This window comes from Peromyscus maniculatus, chromosome X (genome assembly GCF_049852395.1).
Source record: "Peromyscus maniculatus bairdii isolate BWxNUB_F1_BW_parent chromosome X, HU_Pman_BW_mat_3.1, whole genome shotgun sequence".
NCBI classification, from domain to species: domain Eukaryota; kingdom Metazoa; phylum Chordata; class Mammalia; order Rodentia; family Cricetidae; genus Peromyscus; species Peromyscus maniculatus.
Genome location: NC_134875.1, coordinates 92,138,606 through 92,163,949, shown reverse-complemented (window position 1 = coordinate 92,163,949; position 25,344 = coordinate 92,138,606). Strand labels below are relative to the sequence as shown.

The 25,344-nt window shown below is 36.8% G+C and overlaps 1 protein-coding gene and 1 pseudogene across 1 annotated transcript in view; one reads left to right on the top strand and one right to left on the bottom strand.

Annotated features, from left to right (window-relative positions):
• Positions 1-25,344, bottom strand: part of Pola1 (DNA polymerase alpha 1, catalytic subunit) — a 332,579-nt gene that overhangs the window by 122,348 nt on the left and 184,887 nt on the right. The window lies entirely within an intron of this gene.
• LOC102910173 (NADH dehydrogenase [ubiquinone] 1 beta subcomplex subunit 4 pseudogene) lies at positions 19,099-19,562 on the top strand (annotated as a pseudogene).

The window sequence follows — 25,344 nt, the reverse complement described above, 5'->3', positions numbered from 1 at the left end:
ACTACTTTACCTTTGTATTCAGAATAATAAACTTTACAAGCAAGCTCAAGGCTCAATTTCATCACCATGTGCACAGGGGAAAGAAAAAAAAGACTAGAAGGAACTATTGCAAAAATGCCAGCATCAGTTATCTGTACAATGTTTCTTCTGCATATTTTCTTTTGCAAAAAAAACTATTAATTTAAAAATCTGAAAACTATTATTGATGATGGAAGAATTTTTTGAAAAAATATTCTAAACATCACGTTTGATTGTTGCCAATATGAATTTGCAGAGAATAAGCTCATGGGGTGGAGGCACAAGAAAAAAAAATGATGTTTTTCCTACTAACACTAAAGTTTCAAAAATGAGTTAATTTAAACATAAGCTGTTCTCAAAAAGAAAATGACAGGACATGTTTTGGGAGCATTAGAATCATTCATTAAATTAAGCCACTCACCAAAATGCATAGTCTCTTTGTAATATGATCTTAATACAATTCTTTATGATTGATCTCTAAAGGTAAGTAATAAATCAGTTTTAAGAGAGGTATCTTGTTCCCCATGCCCTCTTCCCTGCTTGGATCCAGTGTGAACACAGATCAACTCAGATGTCCCTGGGCAAGAATCAAATGAAAAAATTCAGTCAGAAGGATAGGCACAGACAGTTCCTCACCACAGATTTTTTTTTTTTTTTTGCTTAAGTCCAGCTAAAAGCAACTTTGATGTTTTTGTTTCTGTTAGTTTATAGATATGTACTTGCTAGCATGTTTTAATGCAAGGTGTCTTTAGGTACCAAATAACAATGTTAAAACTGAATCATCTATACAGTTGCCTCATAAAAATCGGAGTGGAGTTCACACCATCACCAGGCAATGTTTGTTCATTTAACTTTAATTATTTTCTCCTTGAGAATGGTACTAATGAAACTGAATATCTTTCATGGTCTCGAAGGGCCGTTTGAATAGTCTGTAAACAGAACTAAGGAGAGACAAGAGATCTGGCTGAGCCAGGGGGTTGCTAGGTGATGCAGAATGTAAACCCACAAACTTGTTAAGGTTTGCTTTGCTTTCATGCCACTTTCACACACTTTCAAAAGTTTTGAGAACTGATTTTTCAGGTGGTCATTACAAAGAAAGAATCCCTCCCTCCAAATTCACTCTCCACAGATGCTCTACAACATTCAAAAGAGATGAAATCCATCTGACCTTTGACTGTAGCATGGGAAACTTTGGGTTTTTATAGAAACATAGGATTATATACTTCCTGGATAACCACAATTTAAGAAATACATATCAAAGTGGATTCCAGTATTTCAAAAAGACATTCCCAATCCCTCATCCAACCTTACTTAAAATAAAGATTTCTTCTGATGAGGGGGGAAAATGTGATCACGGCTCAAGAGATTTGGGACAGAGGAACTCCAAAGCCACGGCACTACCTCGGTACACAGATCATCATGCTGACAACCCTTTCGGTTTAAGCACTTTCTTCTCCTCTTCCGGCCCGTACCAGGACTGCCTGCCTGTGCGGCTTCTCCTGCCCACCCCTCCCCCAGTCTTCTTTTTTAAGTAGCTGATCAGAGATTGTCCAGTAAGAGCACTTTATTAGATCATCAGCCAGAGGGGTTCACAAGTACTGAGAGCAATGGGCTCAAATGCGGCACATCAGTTTTAATAGACCAGGGGCTACTAGTAAACTGCAGATACTGCTGAGAACTTTCCATGCACTGAACTCTTGAAAAAGCACCGTCTCTCCAGCTTAAATGCAGCTGCCTCTTTCAATGCCGCAAATGGGTAAATTTGACAAAAAAGCCACCATTAAGACTACATGAAAGGCTCAAGACAACATCCTTTCAATGCTTTGTACTTCAGTAATCAGATGTACTTACTCACCCCCTCCCCCAAACCCGATCAAGAACTATTTCTGAATGGTAGGAAATAATTCCACTTTGTACATCTTTTAGTTAATCAAGACTTTCTATTCAGCAATTTGACCTTTTGTTCAAAACAGGATTATCAGTTTTTTCGCCAGTTACCAAGGGCGACTCGCATGGTGAACATAATTGCAATAATTTGCAAAACACCATGGCAACCCACATTACAACTAGGTAAATACTGGGCTTTTGTGCTACATTGTTATTTTCAGAGATGCTGAAGTCAAAGAACGAATGACAAATGAACACAAAATTTATATTTGCTTTGTCTCAAAAGAGAAGAAAATTGATAACAAGAATTGGGGGGAAACCGACTACAGCTGTAATTTCTAACTTGATTAATTAGGATGGTAACAGTCCTTAACAGTATATTCAACAAACAGCCCTGACTTCGTCTCTCCACCCACCTCTCTCTATACCACTACCACTATCCCCCCCACCCCAGACAAATTTTTTCAGCTTGGAGAACAAACATCCCCCATTTGCTCTTTTCTTCAACTTAATGGAATCCTTAATTGCAGAATATTGTTCTCCTGCTCTTCACGGCAAGGAAAACGAGAGAAAGGAGGAGAGTGCCAGGGCAGACAGGGAGCTACAGTCATTTGTTTTCCTGCCTCTTTTGGACACCCCAGGCCCAATGATGAGATGGCATTTTCCTGGTTTCAGCAGCTGTTTCGTAGCAGACAATAAAGTAAAAACTATTTATTTAGCTTTGCAGAAAAGCCACTTCTGCCCTCTTGACAACACAAGGTAAGTCTACATGCCGAGATGAAGTTTCATAATTTAAATGCCAGGACATAAGATGAGAAAATGATGTTAATAATAAAGAACATCCATGTTTCTTGTAAAGAAATTATTAACTGTGGTACTGTCCAAAAAAAGCTGTTGAAATGTGTGTTTGCTATTTAAAGAAGATGTTCAGCAATATCACCAATGGTTTGAAAACCACTTTATGCTCAGAGATCCCAACTCACACAACAATCTAAAATATAAACCGACTACTCAGGAATTAATGCAAAAATCAAACTAGCATTTTCCATAGATAAGCAGTTTTACATATAACATTATAATCTTTTCACCAACAAATGTGACTGTAAAAGTTAGATCAGAATGTTTTAAAGACAGATGTGAGAGGCAGGTTTGATTTTTGTAGTAAAGAAGCAGTTTGTTTTCCTAAGAGGCACATATTCTACTATAATGCCCCCCCCCAAATTGTCAAAACTGATTTTTTCGTGCAAAATGTAGTATTCAGGGACAAGAAAAGAAAAAAAAAATACACACAGCAAGGGCGTGCAGAAGTTCCACTGCCGAGATCTCTAGAGATAAGCAGCTGCAGATGCATTCTGAACACAGCTCAGCCTGCTTGCCTTCATCTGCTGCCTCCTAATGAGGAGGAACCAAATGAGAGTCTCTGAAAAGATCTGCATATTTCCCCTAACTTTTGAAAAATCAAATGAACCCGATACTATAATGTGTCTATTCTTATTTTTTTCAGGGCTGAAAATCTCCACATACCTAAAATTTAGTTTGAAGAAATCACAATATAACGTTCTTTAGAATATGCCTTGGAAATTAGAGGTACTGTGATTTTTTTTTCTTTATTGAGGAGCAGAAATCAAAAGGATGGCACACACTATATCCTTCCCAGCCAGGGACCACCTTTTCATATTTTTAAAATGTGTATTTTATTTTCTTGATTAGTTCTAAATTCATGGTTTATTTGTAAAATGCACCCTACACCAAAAACCTAAATGTTTAGAGGAAATGTACACTTTAATGTCAAATGACAGAGGGTCAAACAAAGCCTTTTTGATCAAATAAAATTGATAGATGACAAACTGGGCTTAAAGTCCCTGTAACACTCAAGTCCTTTAAGAAACCCATAACTACAAATAATACACTTTATAATCTGTTCAGAATCCTTCACTTGTAATAATTATCTAATATGCCTGCCTTTTCCCCAACCTTTAATGGCCTCTACTCCAGTGGGTTTTTTCTTTCTTTTCCTTTTAGCCAACTGGTTAGGATGCTTCTTGACATCAATTTCTTTAGGACTTATCTAAAAGGAATGGTAACATCTAGCCTCCTATAACATTGATGGTGGCTTGCATTTAAAAGGAAACCTGCCTGATATGCTATCCCCAAATTCTTGCTCTTCAATTTGAAACTCCGGCTGCACACTGGAATCCCCAAAGGTGTATTAACACAGGTGGCTGAGCACCATTTCTGGGGCTTTTGATTAAGGGCTGCAGTGGAACCTGAGAATCAGCATCTTTAACAGCTTCCCAGGTGCTACTGCTGCTGCTGATTTGGAGACCTCACTTTGAGAGTCACTGGTGCTATTCAGAATGGTTATCGGAGTTTTGAAAAGCCCCCAAGGGATGCTAATATGTAGACAGAGTTGAGAATCACTACTCTACATGACTCTCATTTTCTCTCTGTGGTTTAAGAATATTTCTGAACAATGTACTTTATTAACAGAATTACACTTAGAAATAGTCTCTCTCAAGTTCTTTTTCCTTCAATATTTACTTTTCTCTCTCTACATACTGCTTATGTGGCTATTCTAAACTCTCTCAAGTTCTCCAGGCAGTGTCTGAATTAGCAAAGCCTCAAATCAGACTTAATTCTATTACCAATAGAATTAACCAATTCTAAATGGTTTATACCAAGTGTGTAGCTAAGTAACAATTTAAAGAAAGCAACAAAAACATCCTCTAAATATAACACAATCCCTAAAATATGAAATGTTTTCCTATCAGAATAAAAGTATTTTAAAGGAGGGTTTTAAATGTGTTTGAGAAGTGACCACATTTTTCTTTTTTTACAAATAACATGAAATAATGTATTTAAACACTAAAATTTAAAGGTGAAAATGACTTCAGAGCTCTACTCAAATCCTTCATATCTGAGGAAAATGAAGCCCTCCCCCGCCAAAACAGGTCAATTCCTTATACTGATGCGGGGTGTGTGGACTTAACTCCCAGCCCAGTGTTCTTTTCTTTCCATTTTTTATATGATGCTCACTATGTCAGACACTCGAGAGCACTTGTCATGTGGCTGCTCCAAACTCAGATGATGGAAGGGGAAAACTACAGCTTCCTGACATTTCTAAATACTCATTACAGACTCAAAGATTTGGCGTATACTGGGTTAAATATATCATTTTTAGCATATGCTAATAGTGCCTTATTAAAAAAATACAAGTGGAGACTGGGAGTATAGCCCAATGGGTAGAGCTGCCACATAAGAAGTTCAATACTCAGGACTACATAAACTGTGCATGCATGAGAACCTATCTCAAAAAAATAAAAATAAAAAAGAGAAAAATACAAGTCTAAGGAAAGTTATATACATTGTTATAAAGACTGCTTTTTTCATATAAAAGTAGTACTCTATAAATGCATGCAGATCTGCAAGAGTTGCTTGTTCCTGTCTTTTGCCCACTTTTCCTACTATGTGGTTCACCTTTTTCTCCTTGATTTGAAAGAGTGTCTTATATATGAAGGACAATCAGCCCCTATTTGTCACTGTATTGTTTGTTGTTCACCATTTATTATTTAAACTTTATTGCATGTATGTGTGTATACATATATGCAACATAGAAATTCAATTATTTATGATTTTATGTGCATGGGTGTTTTGCTGCATGTATGTCTGTGCACTACACATCTGCCTAGTGTGGTGAAGGCCAGAGGAGGGTGTCAGAGCCCACAGAATTAGAGTTACAGTTATGAGGGCCATGTGAGTGCTGGCATCTCTGGAACCTAAGTTCTCTGGAAAAGCAGCCAGTTTTCTTATCCACTGAGCCATCTCTCCAGCCAATTGAAATTCTTTTAAATTTGTAGTCAAATCTACTGATGTTTTCCTTTTTTGGGGTTCTGAATTTTTTATTGTTTCAAAGTGTTCTTAAGTAAGCGGAGCACAGAGGATTTTTGAGCCGCGAAACTACTGTATATGATACTTCAATGGTTGACACATGCAACTGCACGTCTGTTCATACAAAATGTGTAACACCAAGAATGAGCTATAAGGTATATGTAAGCGGAGCACAGAGGATTTTTGAGCCGTGAAACTACTGTATATGATACTTCAATGGTTGACACATACTACTGCACGTCTGTTCATACAAAATGTGTAACACCAAGAATGAGCTATAAAGTAAACTATGAACCACGATGTACCAATGTACACACATTCACCAATCATGATGAATGCACCACTACAACAGGGACACTGTGAGGATGTGCATGAGATGAGCAGCAAGTCCAGGAGAAATCTGTGTGATCCTGAAACTGTTCTAGACAGCCATCTGTTTTGAAAAAGACTTCCCAACTCTAAGGTTAGTATCACTTTTATACTTTAATACACAGTTTCTAGATGATTGTTATGTACTGGTATGAGTCATCCCCTTATTACTTATTAGTTTCATTTTTGAATCTATTTCTGAATCATTTTATAGCAATTCTATTTAAATCATTAAGTACTCATGGGGAAAAAAACAACTATCCTAAATTCCTATGTAATGTTTTAAAAAACTGATGAATCTTTAATAGGTAAACTTATAAAATAATATTTAATAGATAAACTTATAAGATGCTAACAGTTCCAAACAAAAATGCATTTTTAATTTTTTCTAAAGTCTTCTTTTAAGTCCTACTACAGCATTTTAAAGTTTTCTTCACATTCAACATTTAAAAATATTCTTTGGCATTTCATAATTTTTAGCCATTTGTATACATGAAATTTCTTTTACTATACTTTCTAAGTGGTTATTATTTGTATAGCTCGAAAGCTACTGATCTGAAATTAATTTTATAACTAGTATTCTTAATATATACTTTTTGTCTTTTATGATAAATTTCACTGGCTTTTCCAAGTTTACAGCAATCTACAAGTAATGCTTTTTTTCTTCCCTTCCAATCTTAAAAATATATTTCTTGTTCATATTATGATGGTTAGCTCTTTGACAGCTTGACACCATTGCCACTGGGGTGCCCCTCCAGGCAATTTCACAAGAGACCCAAGAGTTCAATCACAGAAGGATGGGGCTCTGCAGCTGACAAAAGGTAATTTGATTAAGATCATCACAGAGCCTATAAGGGTCTTTGTCTCCAAGTGCCTAAAACTTTTGCTGCTGAATTCAGTTTAAGGATATTAAATGGCTAACTAAATACTAAAATGGTTCCTTTTATATTTGGAGATTCAGTCCTCTAAAGAGCTACTATCCCTAATATGGGTTGAATATAAATTCAGATTCAGCTTTGTTATTCAATCATGCCTCTTAGTTCAGTCTGAAAACATCACAAAACAATATAATGTGGCAAAGGAGTGGTCTCAGTTGGAGGAATTCACACTCTTCTTTCACAGAGAAAAGTACTAGAACAGACTAGAAGGTGAAGGTCTGCTTAGGGCAAAAATTCTCCAATTTTACAGCATATTGTTATTTTGTCACAGCACCCCAGGCTGTTCTGGAACTCAATACGTAGCTCAGGCTGGCCTCCAATTTGTCATCCTCCTGCATCAGTCTACCAAGTGCTGAAATTACAGACATACACCATCATGCCAGGTACAAAACAATCTCATTATCCCACCATTATTAAGTCAGAGTTTCTTGTTATTGAAGTTTTCATTTCCAAACACTCTTTCAAAGTGTTTTCAAATAGGTGAAGCAAAGATTTTTTAGGTTAGTAAAACTACTCTATATGATACGACAATGGAATGAAGGTGTAGAGCAGTGTGCCTCAATATGCAGATCAGAGCACAGAAGCATACATTTGTTAGAGATGCCAATTTTACAGCCTTACTCTAGATGTTGAATCGGGCTCTCTGGGTGGGGTACTTAGTAATCTGTTTCATGAAGTTTTTCCAAGTTTGTCTGTGATGACTAAGCCTGTGTTCATATAAATAAGGCTTAGTAATCATAAATCAAACTACTTGGCACACTCTCTCAAGCTGTGACACACAGAAACAAGGTTATGGAAGAGGGCTAGAATGACAGGTAAAAAGTGTTATGTATAAGAACATAAATATCATCCATCAAGCTCAGCTGCTACATCCTGACATTGTGTGCAATATGCTACTACTCTCAAAACTCATGCTTAAAAAGAATTTTAATTTACATTCTCGGGGCTGACTATTTCTAAGTTGGAAGAAGTATAAATCTTCCATCTTCCATTTTAGGATTTCATATGTAACTGAAACACATTCAAAGAAAAATAATTTGGTTTATCTCCTTCATTGCTCAGAACGGTGTAACTAGCCTCTGAATCTCCTCATGTTTCACTCATCTGGAGCAAAGCTAGCATACTTGAGTTGGATGCTGAGATGGTTTTAGACATGACAGTTCATTTGTTAACCCACTGCCCAATTCTGATTTGACTCTAAAGCTCAGGAAATGCTTCTTGAACAGGATTCTCTTTAGCTTCTCATCTGATGTTTTATATAATAAAACTAAAGAATTTGACTTTATTCTCTAAGTACTGTCACCAAGTGTTCCCCCAGGAAAGCAGAAAATGGGACTGGAGTAGGCCACTAATTTCCTAAGAACAGAGAAGTCTCTACCTAATCAACCCTTCTTCCCTAGGAACACTCTCAGAAGGCCTTGTACATTAGAAGCCAGCAGAGAGATTTACATTTCCCCATGCTGGACTTCAAGCTATCATCAAGGAAGAAAAACCACTTAGAACAAGATGGATTTTATTAATTCTTTGGGGATGACTAAGATACTATTAATTGGCCCCAAACCTGACACAAACACAGAACAGCCAAGTCATTTTACTCATCAGTATGAAATAGGGCTCTACATTTTACTGCTATACTTAGAGTCATGTAAACAGGCATGGGCTAGAAAGATAGCTTAGCAATGAAGAACACTGGTTATTCTCCCAGAGGACACAGGTTCAATCCCCAGAACCCCCAAAAGGCAGCTCACAACAGGCTATAACTTCAATTCTAGGGGCTTTGATGCCCTTTTTCTGGTCTCTGCATGTAAAAAAGAAATTTAATTAAGTGATCCTCCCTAAAAGGTTGTATTACTAACATATCTATATGAATTTCTTTCACCAAATGAATGTCAACTAAGACAAAACAGTATTTGAGGTCTATATTAAAACACTTCAATTGTTGCATTTGGGGGTGGACTCATTTTATCATTCTATCTTTGAAACCTGGAGTACAAGTTGAAAATGACTTCAAGAGGAAGAGGTTCAAAAGGTTGAAGATGGAGAAGAAAACAAAGGAAATCACCAGCGAGCTTCTTAGACTCTGATGGGTTCATTGAGCTTTGAGCTTCTATATTCTAGAAGAGTGTCTGAGACACTACAAGGGCTGGAAAAAAATGGGCTTTTTAAAATTTTAAACAGAATTAAGATCCATGATAGTAAAAGTAATTCAGATGGCCAATCCTCTAGCTTCCTCCAGGCTAAGAGAGGTAAGAGCTCCAAAGCCATCAGTGCCTTCCTTCACTATGCCCAACCCTCCTTGCAGGAGGCAAGTTAAAAAAAAAAAAGCAAAACAATTGAAAGGCAGAGGAAGGGCCAGTTTATGAGGCTCACCTTACTTACTGTATCAGTGCCCCTGGGCTTTGGGCACACTCTTCTCTCTGTGAGTCTCTGGGTATATTCCCAAAAATATTCCCTGGCTCATTTATGGGATAATAATAATGAGCAAGACCACTGTCCCAGGTTGCCTTCAAATGCATGTGGAAACAAGTATAATTCCCACATACACAAATTCATCTTCTTTCCCAATGAAATACACCATAGGATATATTGGTCTTCTCTAAGGTGTGCATGTATATGTGTGCACTTTAATCAAGTTGCCTAGTGGTAAGTAATCTACGAATTATAATGTGATGCTTATTACTCAGAAAATGGAAAACAATGTCACTACCTTCTCTATGTCCCTTCATAACAAAACTCAGTGATGATTACATTAATATTGAATATTTAACCAACATATATGGCCTGTTGGACAATGAAAGGCAAAGCTTAAGTAGCATTGTATCTTTAGAAAGATGATGCTATTATAAGTTTTTTTTTCAGTCTCCATTATTCAGTTTCCTGTGGGTTATTTAGGCTTCCTGCTAGAAACAGAGAACTCAAATTATTGCTCTCTTGCCTCTTCTTAGAGCTTCTCAAAGATTATGGCTTTGGGAAATCATATTATCTCCCAATTTTCAAATTCTGGAATGATTTTTTTTGTTTCAATATATAATGACACAAGAATCTTCTCACTACCTGGGCAGTTAATGAAGCACTTTTGATGTTAAATTCTGTCTGAAAGCTCCAGAACAATCTAGCACCTTCTCTATGCTGACAGAGGGGTGAAAATACAAGAACACACCTTTCTACTGAACAACAAAGACAAGTCTTCTCATTTGCCCAGCATTATTTAACCTTTTCCCTAACATGAACAACATTAAAAACACTTCACTTATGAACGTAGCAAAGAAAAAGTAAGCTTCAACTGGAAATGCCACAGAAAACAGCCATTATGCTCATAATTCAACTTTGCGTTATTCAATGCAACCTAAGGGGTAGCTTTTGTGTAGCACAAAATATGGAACTACACATTTCTGAAAGGTCATGGAAACACTAGGAGACAAGAAGAAAGTGAATTAGTGAAAAATAAATTCAGTGCAGATTTTTACATTAGATGTCAAAGTTAATACAGTTTCTTACTAACAAGGTTCCATCGATCACTAGAAATGAAAAGCTGAATGTTAAAATAACTTACTAAGTCTTTCACGTAACTGCTTAGATTTTTTCCTTCACAAGGCAGATAAAAGGTTCCCTTTTCCCTCTGTGTTTATAATTTGTTGTTTGCCTTAAAGAAGTAATTTCTTGAAAATGTACTTTCCTTGTTAATAAAAACCCCAGTGACTCTCAACACTAAAAAAAAGTAGAATCTAAGAGAGCTGAAAAAGATTTAGCTTGATATTAAATTATATTTTTGTTACCATTAAAACAACTTTCAAGTTCACTACAAATGTTGAAGTAAATCACTTCTTTACTAAAAAAAAAAAAAAAGGACCATGCATGTGTATTTTTTATAAAAATCAAATCCCATACATTGTAAAGGTTTTGTGTATTTAAAAAACAGAAAGACATTTCAAGTCGAAACTAGCACAGTCATTCTGAGAACACAGTAAAGCTCAAGGCTAAAGAGAAACAACAAGGTAGGCAGGGTGCATGGGGCAAATCACACTAGAACTCTGAAGAACTCAGGGTACCAAGGAGCACAGTCAAAGACTATTTGTAAGGTGAAACTCTTCATGAAATAAACACAATTTACAAACCTACACAAAGATCTCCTGTACTTATTAAAAATACCCACTAACTTGAAAATGAGGAAATAGCAGTCATTTTATTGCCTAATAACCTACTCAAATACTAAAAAATGCCAAGCTTTCAAAGATGTATGATAAACCTGAGTAAAAAATGTTTAATTGTCACAAATTATTAAGCCACGTGTACAAATTAAAGAAATAAAATTTAGTTTGCTGAGACTGATGCTATATAAACTATGAAAACGTTATGTTAACTGCTCAAAGTATTTTTCTTTTAGTCATATGCAAATGATTATCTAACAAATTATATCACATACTTTAAGTCAGACAAAAATTATTTTATCATTGAAGTAGCATTTTTGGAAAAACCTATTTTACCAAGTCTATTTTAAAATAACTTAAGAAATAAGAAGCATAAAGAAAAAAATCTTAATATGCAGTTTGGTAAAGTTCAAGTCAGTCTTTGAACAACACGTTTACCTATCCAGTAAAGCTTGTGTTAATGCGATGTAAGAGTTTGGCAAATTCAACTTTAATGGAGCATAAAAGTGCTTTTGCTTGAAAGTGAGATCATTTTTAAAAATTCAAAGCATGATCACTTTTTCTTTTTTCATAGGAACAATCTGATACAAGCAGCAAAGCTTAAATAAACTAGAAACATTTCAAATGATCCATAAAGGATTAATAAGCACCACAGGAAGTCCTATAGGCTCAGCGTATACATTTTCCATTCCCCCCTCCCAGGATGGGCATGCTATGAAATTCTAAACAGAAGTCAAGTTTTAAAGTCTCCGAATGTTAAAGGGCTATTATGTTGGGGTGAGAGGTCATAACTAAGGACTCTCTAATTTGAAATGGATCAAATTCCAGTGACACTCAGATAGAATCATGCAAACTTAGATATTCAATTAAAAAGGTCTTCTTGCTGATGGTAATAGCCAGTGGTCAGGAGCATAACGAAGGCAAAAGAAGTAGCAGCAAGCTACAGGCCACTAATATAACAAGAACAAAATGACAGCTATTAGTTTGGCAGAGATAATCTATGCTGAAACACAAAACACAAACGCACACAATTTCTTTCAATACAATTTTCTTGTCTTCCCACTGACTTCTGTGATTACCACAGAAAGCAGGGTTCTAAACACATTTCTCAATTGAATCCTCAATCAATAATAGTAAAAAATTCAGATGGAAGATACAGAAAATGCATTATAGCATTAGTAAATGTTTGAGAAATAGGCTGAACTTATCAATATGCAGAGAATTTGGTAAGAAACCTCAGATCCCCATAGCTCAGTAACATTGCTGTGATCATCAAAGTGAAATTCTTTTCATTCTCAGGTGAGACAATCTTTCTTCTTAATCTTTATAATTATTATTTGAGAACAAATACAGCCCATGAAATTCACTATTTTCACAGAACATGTAAATAGTAACTCTATTTTCTGTAAGATATAATGTCAGCTTTTCCTTATCCTACAGACAAATTGACAATGCAGCACTAGGTTCCAAATTGATGTCAGTAAGAACACGGCTTTTTAGTGAGCATCCAGATTTAGTCCTGAAGCAAGCCTTTAAGAGTGATGGAAAAACGCTCCTTACACTTCGTACACACTCTAGAATATTTATTATTCTGAAACTAACATTTTATTAGTTCGCTGATAGCAACACAGATTACTCTTGCTATGACAATGAGATTTACTTTATTAAAATGAAATGTAAACAGCAAGAAAAGTGACATTTAACAATACCAATAAAAACCAGGATCAATAAGAGAAAAAAAATTTTTAAACAGACAAATTTGTTTAAATTTGTTTCCAGCACAGTCTTAGGGTTGGAACACAACTGCCAATCTCTGATGTTCTAGTCCTCTCTGAGAATATAGTGGGACCTTACTAAGGCTTTGATTATTTTATTGCTAATTCACAACACCTATAGTAAATGGATTAAAAAAAAAAGAATCAATTCAGACATCCAGTCACAAATTCAATCAATTATTGCATGTCTGTTTTGTCTTTGTGGAACAAGTTTTTTGAGAAGTATATAAGGGATTTGGCTTTGAATCAGAAAGGACCAAAATTACATTCCAGGTCTACAAATTATCCTTTTAACAGCCACTGAGTTTCTTCCTATAAGGTTAAAATTTCTTATTTATAAGACACCACCTTAAAGGAGTACTACAAGAGTTAAATGAAACTGTGCATATGATAGTGTTAAGAAAGTATTTGAATGACAGCTCAAAACTATTCATTCTTTTTTCTTACACTTTCCAGAAGCCACAATGTTATAGCAAATAAAATGATTGGTCAAATAAAATATACACTGATAGACAATATTAAAGAAATAGATGAAGACATGATATATTCAGCCTTCAGGAATTCAGCAAACAAAATAACTTTCTGTGAGTATGATGTATAAAAAGCTTCCCAGAAGTTAGATAGCCTTCAGTCTCTCTCTCCCTCTCCCTCTCCCTTCTTCTTTAAGTCAGTCTCATTCACACTGTAGCCCAGATTGGACTGGAATTTACCTTGTGGCCGAGCCTAGCCTCCAATTCATGTCAACCTTCCTATTTCAACCTTCTGAATGTGGAGTTATAGATATGGGCCACTGTGCTGGGAAGGCCTTGCTTGGGTCTTTAAGGCTGAGGATAATTTAAAGAGATGGCAAAAGGACAGGACAATTCTGGCAGTGAAAACCAAACAAGGTCTGATGAAAGGAACAATTATTTGACAGTGTTGCAAAGGAAAGTGTGGGGGAGAACAGACAGATAAGGCAATGTCTCAAAATCATAATAAATATCTCTGCTAGTTCCATAGAGATATAATTAAACCACAACAGCTCTCAAAGGACACAAAAAGTTTTTGTCATAGTCTCAGAGTGGTATATCAAATAGTATAGGATGCTATCTACAAATCTAACATCCAAAAATTACCCAAATCAGTTTAATTAATATCCAGCATAATCTAACCCACAAAAGGCAACCATAAGTAAATAACACAGAGCACCAGAAAAATTAATGTGTGCTACTTACAGACCTCTGTTTAAAAGCATAAAGGAAGGAAAATACACAAATATAACACTCAATACAGGTGTGCAGCAGAAATCGAGGCCTAGAACAGAGAGAACGGTTTTAGATTAACCATAGAAGAAAACTTCTGAATGTGGAAGATGAGAAGACAGCCCAGCAAGAGATTGCAGCAATTCCATTAATGCAAAATATTCAAAGATTTCCAAAGCACACTGGCAGCAAGATAGATTTCTCTAGATACAGTGTTTTCGCATGGGTGACCTGCAGATGACATGTTAGTTCTACAATTTATGACTTTTGGATTAAAGCTGGGAAGGGGGGTATCCTTCCAGACACAGAGAGCCCTTAATGATAGCACAGCTACAAACTGCAGTGATCAAGAGTTACTGAACTAAGAAAAACCTCAGCAAGTACTCCCTCAATTATTTCAGCCCTTGGACATTTCCATGGGAAACTACTCATCGATATTATTCTTTTTCCAACATTCATTTTATAGAATATCAAGACAGAATCAAATGTTGGCTTACTATGGTAAATGGTGGGGGGAGCCGCTCTGATTTCCTTTCCTTTATCACCACCTTAGGTTTGTGTTGTAGAATGCCAACTAGGTTTTGAAAAGTGGTGTGTGTGTGTGTGTGGGGGGGGGGGGGGGGGTTACACATGCTCTTCCCTTCAGTGGAGACAAAAGATAGCAGCTATTTCATTCTTCTGTGTGAGTATACTACCTCGCTTAATTCTCTCACCGTCACATTAAACTGTGATTTCCAATAGAGAGCTGAAAAATGTATTACATTTTACCTGTTATTTCAAAAAGAATTAGTAAGCAATTAGAGGGAAAGGATAAAAGTAGGGCAAAAATGTTTCTGTTTTTTCAGACCAGCTAACATTTTGAGAGTTTAAAATGACTAGAAAGGCAAACTGTTAGGTATTCAGAAGGAAAATGTGAATGTTTTCCCAAAGGCATTATTAACAATTAATAATCATTACACTGGTGCCTTGTTTACCTGACCTTGTGTAAATTCAGCAGCCTGGTAATTAGACCCAGATTTTGCACATTTGTATATTTCCATGCATAGATTTGACTCATTCATTCATCCATTAAAATTTGCTTGACAGACGTAGATGAATAATCAAGCTACAATTTGTATTTACTGGATTATAGAAAATTGCCCAAACTGTTAAGTTCAAGGAAAGCGCATTCTTGCCTCTCTCTTATGACTGATGTAAAAGCAATTACATATCAGAGGATTGCCCCAAAGCTCTCAGAAGTGGCACTGCTTTTGCAATCTGGGGTCTTTAACAGATTTTTCCCCCTGAATGTAGGGACTGTTTAAAGATTAACAGAAGGAAGGGAAAAAAACCTGCACATGGTAAGGTTTCTCACTGAATTCACCTCACTGCTGTTTTATAGTAAAAGTCCTGACAACATTCAGAATGAGCAACAATGCACACATATCCTGAAAGGACACAGGGCACTGGCAGTGGAAGACCTGAAGAGGAGAATGAAGGCAACGTCTGGAGAGTCTCATGACATTTTCCCCAACTGTCCCTAAAAAAGTAGTAACAAGACATGACTAGCCCTCTTCCTAACTTGATCAATGAGAAACAAAGATAATGGATGATTCTGTCAATAATGTATTTTAATTTAAAGGAAAACCAATTCCAGTGCCACTGTTCTAAAACTAAAAAACTAAGCATTTTCATGTTTAGTGCTAGCCAAACAAACATGCTGTTATGTGGAACTGCATTTTATTCTACTGTATTGATTTGCTTTCAGTCACTAACTAACCATCACTAACGTGATTTTTGTAGCCCAAGGTACAGTACTTCTTTAGAAGACACAACAAATCTTTCCCTTCAAACTGCTTATTTTGATTGTCTACTTTAGAAGAAAAGTAATTATTCCTAACTTTTAAAAATGTGTGTAGCAAGCATTATCAGATTGTTTTAAGGCTCTTATATAGTCTTTCCTAGGAATTTGGCTCCTCAATTTGAAGAAAAAAGAAAGGTTGCTTAGAACTATTTTACAAATATATTCGCATTATGAAATTCAAAATTTGGCTTCAAGCAAATTTTTCATTAGATAGTCAACAATTAGATAAAATAGGTGCCATATAAGAAGCTCAGCAAGCAGAAAGTGTTCCCAAACTTCCAAATAATACACATATTGACTTTATTGTTAGCAAATTCTAACTTTCGAGAGTTTTCCCCTCAAATATCCCATCTTTTCTTATTAAAAAAAATGTCAAGTCATGATAGAGATCAGACATCATGAGAATGGCCTGAAAACATTTGATAGATTATCAAAAGAACCAAATTTAACATTGGTTTTCAAAACAATGGCTCTTACAGTCCATGTGTTTGCAAATACAGAAATTCAGACACTTTTAGTAAATGCAATGCCATATAAAACTGAGTCAGTGGCACTGAGTTTTTGACACTTTAACAGGCATTTCAGGGGTCTCATGTCAAGGAGACATGTTCTTGGCAATTCACTATGATAAAACAACTTTGATCTTCAAAGCAAACACAAAAGTTATGCCAACAGAAACAGTGGATGGAGCTGGTGGTGAGAGGGTGTTATGGGATTTTGAAAGGAGAGACAGCTGGCAAAAGAGGCAGAGGTTACTCAAAGCTTTCCCCAGTGTGTGACTTAGAGGGTTTCTGATCTATTTGCTAAGTCTTTTGCAAGAGTTCATGTCCTATACATTGTACTCCACTTCCACTCTACCTGATAAAGGGAGAGCAGAAGCAAAAAAAGTCTAGCTGTTTTACCAACTACAGTGATGGTCCAACCAAAAAGTCATCTAAACTCATGTCCTTTGTTCTAGCATTCCTATAGTTGCTTCTAATAACTTCAAAACAGAAATGAGACTCTGCACCACTATTGCGTCAACATATTTAATATGGGGAATGGGAAAACAACCATTTTGAAGGTGTATGGTGAAGATAGATTCCCTGAAATCAAGGCTGCACAGTTCTTATAGGGAACCCTTAGCTGTTGCCCTAAATCTTCTGCCAGTTCATTAGGTGCACCATAATCACTAGTTATGTGCTGTGGGATGTTCTGTATGTCCTGTGGGAGCCCGTTCTCGGGGTCCTCGTGGCTTTCCCCAGCAGGTCCACATAGAGGATGATTAGGACCATGGGCCTGAGTGCAGGTGTCTGAGATGGTTTGCACTTGGCTATGCTGGGGGATGGTCTGTATGTCAAGTTGCTCTGATTGGTCAATAAATAAAACCTGATTGGCCATGGCTAGGCACGAAGTATAGGCAGGACTAACAGGAGAAATTAAAGAACCGGAAGGCAGAAGGAGACAGCCTGCAGCAGCCTCCAGGATAAGGAAGGTGCAAAGTACCGGTAAGCCACGAGCCACGTGGCAAGGTATAGATTTATAGAAATGGACTAATTTAAGATATAAGAACAGTTAGAAAGAAGCCTGCCACAGCCATACAGTTTGTAAGAAAAATAAGTGTCTGTGTTTACTTGGTTGGGTCTGAGCAGCTGTGGGACTGGCGGGTGACAAAGATTTGTCCTGACTGTGGGCCAGGCAGGAAAACTCTAGCTACAGTTATGTTTGGAAGAAAGAGGATAGGTTCTAACTGCTAAGAAGACTAGGTGAGATAAACTTTCCTAAGGATTCTTCTGTAAGTCTGGATTTCATATTCTATCATAAGCCACTTTCCTACTTATACTGAGTTCTCTCAACCTCTCACCAGTTTCAGTGAGTACAAATGATCAATAAACATAACAACTATGACAAGAGGCAAAGCTAACCAGGTCTCATCACTCTTCTTTCTGGAAGACTGCACTTTGTGCATACCAAGGCTAAGGAAGTGAATACACAAAAGTAAACAAATATGCATACAGAAAGCATGACGCTAAGGCTTTCTTAAAATGTTCTGGTTATTTAGATGTGATACTAACAGGACAAATATATAGCTGCTAATTAAGAGAAAGTACATAAACAGGACTCTGAAGAACCTTTGATGTTAAGAAGCCAGGTTCCTAGTCGCTGCTCAGGGCATACAAAGAATGCTACTAAATAAAAGATCAGCATTTCTTCCAAGTAGCAAGCAAGAAATACAAATTAAAAATTGAAGGTGAGAATAAAACATGCACTATGTATGTGTATAACAGAAGAGTGAGTTTAACTAATTAAAGACTCCTAAAGCAACTGATACTGAGATAGCAAGAGCGATTAAAGATGACATCCTAGGAAACATTGTCCAGTGGCTGGAAAGTCGTTAATTAGAATTATCTCCCCCACTGAATATAAATTCAGATTTTTCTGAAAGTTCCAAAAAGTATTCCCTTGCTCAAGTATGTACATCCTACATCTCTTCCCATTTCCCTAGTAACTCTGCTTTTCACAAGTAACATGAAGCTAAACACAACACTACATGGTGTAGCGTACGTAGCCTGTGAGGAAGAGAGACAATAACCTGGCAGTAAGAACCAGCATAAACACATGTGCAACAGCTTAGGAGAATGTACAGGATGTAATAAGACACTTTGCCTGAGAGTACTGAGGAAAGCTTTCCAGAGATGAACCACTGGAGGTGGAAGTAGGCATTGCCAAGTAGGCACTGCTGTGGTGCGGGGGTGGGGAGGTGGGGGGTGCTGAGGGGTGTGGGGGGTGGTGGTGGTGCTGTTTTAGGCAGAGATGATACAGGTGAGGCTGTAGTAGAGCATGTGTGAATTTTAAGAAAGGATGGTGAAGCTGGAGAAGGTAGAGAGGCTGCCTCATTGGTCTAATGCAACGCTATAGAATTTAGTATATAAGAAATGAGCAAATGCAGGTGGATTTTAAAGTAGGAAACAGTAAGGATAATTGACTGATAAGAGGGCAGACCAAGTGCGCCGGTCGCCAAGATGTCGGGTTCCAAGTATAAGCCTGCACCCCTGGCCACTCTCCCCAGTACCCTCGACCCCGCCGAGTATGACGTGTCTCCGGAGACCCGAAAGGCGCAGGTCGAGCGCTTGAGCTTAAGGGCCCAGCTTAAACGGGAATATCTGCTTCAGTACAACGACCCCAAACGCACATCGCACATCGTTGACCCTGCCTTGATTCGTTGGACCTATGCAAAATCAACAAATGTTTATCCTAGTTTCAGACCCACTCCAAAGAACTCACTTTTAGAGGCTGTGGCGGCATTTGGGCCCCTCATCTTCTGGTACTATATTTTCAAAACAGACAGGGACAGAAACGAAAGACTTATCCAGGAAGGAAAAGTGAACCAAACTTTAAAGATGTCCTATTAAGTTTGGCAAGGGTGACTCTATTCTTGCATAAATAAATCTTCTGTCAATCACACACAAAAAAAAGAGGGCAGACCAAGTAAATGAGATAAACTGAAGACTGAGAGGTCATGAATTGAATTAAAGCACTGGAAATTGAGGGAAAGGAAATATGTAAGGGCAACATATTATAACCTAACCTATATTCCTAACACCCAATGTGGGATCTGTTATCACAAGTTGGAAAGTACTGGATGGTATTACTATGTATATCTTACAAGAATCTTGTAATTAGGAACAGCATAAAAAAACAGCATTTACATATATATTGTGTAATATACAATTATGAACATAGTGAAATCCCCTCTTCTTAAAATAATTTTTCTCTTGCTTATAGTCAGGCATAGTAAGAATCAATAACAACATTTAGGCAGGAGGATGCAGATTAACGATCCTGCCAACTCCTAGAGATGAACTTACAAGATTTTCAAAGTTCTCATAGGAACCCTGAAGGAAATCAAAACATTTCAAAAGATGGAAAGTCATACATTTTCATTCAAGTTCCTAGATACTGAAAAAGTTTTAAAGCCTTACTACTTATGCGATTCCTAAGAGAAACACTAGACAATACAAAATCCAGTCTCCAAACTGCCCCATTTTAACTTTGGGGCCCTACTTAGGGAGTGCTGGGCCTGCGCAAAACTAGATATTTCCTACAGATCATAAGCGGAAGCCAGATTAAGAAAAGATTACAGTGAATTGTTCACAAAGCTGGGAGGGTGGGGACAGGACTGCAGATCTTAGGACCCCCTTAAGAGGTTGAAAAGACCTTACCTCTTGAGTATATGCACAATCTGATCATGTTGACACCATTATGTGTAAGTTCTTGAAAAAATACAGAAATATGGGAAACATGACTTTCTATATACAAATGTGCCTCACTTAGATTTATAAATCATACAACACAAAACTGACAAGATTGAACAATGCTAATTACCTATTGTTTGTCAAGTGTCAGCAATACACCAGAAGACATTATAAGGATGGTAAATTTTCCCCTAAAAATGTGTAACTATGAAAAAGATGTAATGGAATTCTGCTTTCATATAATTATTTCTGGACACAAAAGAACTCATTTTAAAAATTCTCTTCTTGGCCAGGCGTGAAGTGCGTGCCTTTAATCCCAGCACTTGGGAGGCAGAGCCAGGAGGATCTCTGTGAATTCGAGTCCAGCCGGGTCTACAAAGCAAGATTCAGGATAGACACCAAAACTACATGGAGAAACCCTGTCTCAGAAAACAAATTTAAAAAAAATTCTCTTCTCTTTTAAAAGTATATAGTTAACTTGTTATAAGCATGAAAACAAATCTTTTATTTTAATATTCTCATATATAACTCATGGAAATCACATTAAAAAATTCAATGATTGTTTTACATTATATTAGAATTCATCAACATATTCTTTTGTAAGTTTCAGTAATCACATGGGAGAATTTGCCCCATAAATTCTAGTAACATTCCAGATAAAGGTAAGTCATGAGATACTCTAAAAATAAAATAAAACAAAAGGAAACAAAACACCTGCTCAGGTGATTCAACATGCAGCCATGGTGAAGACCTACCATCTTTGTCTGTAATAGATAAGCAAATATATGATACAAAAGAAATGCTCAAGTTACCAGGTATGGAGACGCTCATCTTTAATCCTGCCACTTGGGAGATAGAGGCAGATGGATCTCTGTGAGTTCAAAATCAGCTTGGTCCACATAGTAAGAACTGGGCCAGGGGATGGAGAGATGGCTCAGAGGTTCAGAGCACTGGCTGCTCTTCCAGAGGTCCTGAGTTCAATTCCCAGCAACCACATGGTGGCTCACAACCATCCGTAATGTGATCTGGTGCACTCTTCTGGTGTGTAGGCATACATGCAGGCAGAACACTATACATAATAAATAAATCTTTAAAAAAAAAACAAACACAAACCAGGCCAGCCAGAGCTACACAGTGACACCCTGTCTCAAAACAAAATAAAGAAAAAAGAAAGTGCGAAGAAAAATCCTGTTATGTAGTGTTCTTAAAAAATGTTCCATGACTTCATCGTCAATAACTTGCTAAGTCACCTTAAGAAAATGGCTGGCTGGTTGATCACTATAACCATCAGTTACTGGTTTCCATTGATAATATGTAAGGGTTTATTGCTCTCTTTGTCCATGCCTACAGATAATTTATTTTGTATTTTTGAAGAAAGACATTTGTAGATTCCAGAAAAAAGTTCCATTCTAAGACTGATAAGCTATCTACTACACTGAGGCACCTCACCTGGGGCGAGGTGGATGAAGGAGGAGGAATACAGTCAAAACACAGTCTACAAAATTCTCCAAGACCTAACAAAAAGTTTTTAAAATGTTCGATTATCTTTTAACATAGTCCTTTGGTATCTATACATTTTTAGAAAACTGAAATGCCTGGGGCAGTATCAAGATTTCTAGGATGCAAACACTTAATTTCTTCACTCATTAGTAAGACAGTATAAAACTTCACCCTCTTATGCTTCCTTTTAAGGCAACTGTATATTTTAATAAAAATTACACATGCCCATTATAAAATATTTAAGTAGAAAAAACAATGTGAAAATTAAAAAAAATCACCTACAACTTTCATCATTCAGGTGTATTTTTTGCTATTTGTTAAATATTTTTTAGAAACCTCTCTAAGTTACACATTCATATTAACGTATGAACTTTTACAAAAGTGACAGCACACATATTAGCTGGTACTCTTAAAAATTTGGCAGTATTATGAGGTCAAATATTTGGACCAGTACATAGATTTATGAAATTTAAAGCATGCGTGCTAGTGGGTGGGTGCGTGGGTGCGTGCATATGCGTGTGTGTATAAACATACTCTGGTGAGGATTGAATGATTTACTTAACAAGTTTCTGTTTAGAAAAAAAGTTCACTGAATATATGACAAGGAGTCATGTGCTAGGTAATAACCCACAGCCTACACATAACTTTCTAAATTATAGAAACACTAGAGCAAATAAATACACAATTTTATTTCTACTTACCAGGGAATACAAGTGAAAACATCATTTAAAGCATAATAATCTCCTACCAAAATGACTACTTAAGTGTCAATCCAGCAAAACAAATACAAGACCTATGGACTGAAAAGCACAAAATGTTAACTGAAGAGCTCAAAGAAGGCTAAAGCAAATGAAAAGATAGTGCTCACAGACTGGAAGTCTCAGCATAAAAATGTCAATTCTCCCCAAAATAACATGGACATCAACAACAACTACAATCACCACCACCTAGCAGTATTATTTTGATGATGAAGACAAGTTCATTTCAGAACTTTCACAGAAATGCAAAAGGACTAGAATGGCTAAAGCAATTTTGAAATGAACGGTGATATTTTATTTGTACTAAAATGTGATTTGTATGTTAATAAATGAAGTTGCCTGGGGGTCAGAGCTAATAGCAAGCCTTAGCAGAAGCTGGGCAGTGGTGGTGCACGCCTTTAATCCCAGCTCTTGGGAGGCAGAGCTAGACGGATACAGCCAGCATGGAGACACACGCCTTTAATCTCAATACCAACCATAGCAGACCTGGAGGTCTGTACAGATGTGCAGTGATGAGGAGGTCATGTGGTTGGGTTTATAACCAATGAGAAGGCAGAACACAATGTCAATAAAAAGCACAAACACACAGGAAGTGGGTCTCTTCGGAGTGGTAAGACAACAGCGACAGTGAAGGGTAAGCTTTTTAGCTCTTAGCTATTGCTCTGTATTGGCTCTGTGTTTCTTATTTAATAAGACAGTTGGTTACATCTACAAAACAGAGTACTCATACTACATGTAAAGTCACAGTAATCACGAGTGTGGTATTGGCAAATGGATAAACACAAAGATCAATAGAAGAGGAAAAAGTCTAGAAGTAGCCCCATGCAAGTTTGCACAAGCAATTCAATGGAGGAAGGACAACCTTATAAGTAATCAGTTGGTCAGACACAGGCCAAAGGAATAAAATAAAGCCTGTCCTAAGTCTCATATGAAAACTAACTCAAGACAGATGTTGTATGGAGACTGTATGTTTAAAAAAATTTTTAAAAATTTGAATTTTTCATCTTGAGAGTCAAAGTACAATGTATAAAACAAAAATACTGATTTATTGGATTTGACCATAATTTAAAAGCTTCACTCTGTGAAAGATTCTCTTAAGCTACCACGACAAAGAACCAGTGAGATGGTTCATCAGATAAAGCATTTGCTGCCCCACCAAACAAGTCTAACCTTGACGTAGATTCTCAGAACCTATGTAAAGGCAAAGGAGAGAACCTATTCCAGGAAGTTGTCTTGTGATCTCCACACAAGGCATGTGCATCCATCCAGACAATAATAACAATCTAAAATTTGTTTTTTTGAGACAGGGCTTCACTACGTAGCTCTGGCCATCCTTAAATTCACTATGTGAATATATGTGGCATCAAATTCACAGAGATCCAACTGCGCCTGCTGCCCAAGTGCTGGTATTAAAGGCATGTGCCACTACATCTGGCTAAAAATACTTTTAAAGAGACCAATGCAAGCTACAGACTTGGGGGAAACATTTACAAATCATATATATAATAAAGAAATTGTATTTAGAATATATGAAAAACTCTCAAAACTCAACAATAAAAAGCAAAAAATCCAAATAAATGGGTTCAAAGAAAAATACTTGAGACAGTATACAAAAAAAAAATTTTTTTAGGACGGCATGGTGGTTTGAATGAGAACAACCCAATAGGCTCATATATTTGAATGCTTGGTCCCCAGTTGGAGGAACTGTTTGGGAAGGATTAGACGGTGTGGCCTTGTTGGAGGAGGTATGTCACTAGGGGTGGGTTTAAGTTTCAAAAGATCAGGCCATTCCTAGTTAGTTCTCTCTCAGCCTCATGCTTGCGGATTAGATGTAAATTCTCAGCTATTGTTCCAGTGCCATGCCATGCCTGCTGGCATGCTCCCAACTATGATAGTCATGGCCTCTAACCCTCTGGAACCATGAGCCTCCACATTAAATGCTTTCTTTTAAGTGCCTTGGTCATGATGTTTGTCATGGCAATAGAAAAGTAACTAAGACAGAAAGCAAGTAAATGCATGAAAAGATTTCAGTATCACCAGACACCAGGGAAACAGATATTAAAAGCACAAAGACATGTCACTCCTGCCTATAGTTCAAATTTAAAACAAATACCGTGTACTAACAATGATGCTAAGTAAATGGTGTGTATATATATAGGGATGCAAAATAATATCATTCTGAAAAATAGTTTGGTAATGCTTAAAAATTTCAAACATACAATAACTCTATGGGTCACCAATACTGTTCCTGGATACTTATTCTGGAGAAATGCTCATATAAAATCTGTATGCAAATGTTATAGCACCTGATTCCATAATTGTCTCCAACTGGAAACAACATAAACCATCCTTAAATGAGTCAAACAAATACACACACTCAAAGGGGAGTAATATTAGGCAATAAAAGGAGAGTCCTCTGTAACAAGACAGTCTCAAAGGTTGCATTCTCTATGGATCCATTTGACAGTCCCCAAAAGACAAATCCGTAGTGATCAGAACAAATTTCGAAGTTGAAAGGAGAGTGAAATGATACTGTTTGTGATTGAACTGTTTTGTATTTTGATTAACAGTGGTAAGTACACAAATCTATCTATACATGTGCTAGACTCTGTAAAAGCACAAACTACTATAGATGTGGGTAAGCTGAAATGGATGCACATCTGATTTAAGACCTGAGGTAATTTCTAGAAAGCAGGAGTGGTGAACATGATAAGTGAGTGCTAGAATGACTCCTTAAACTTTTG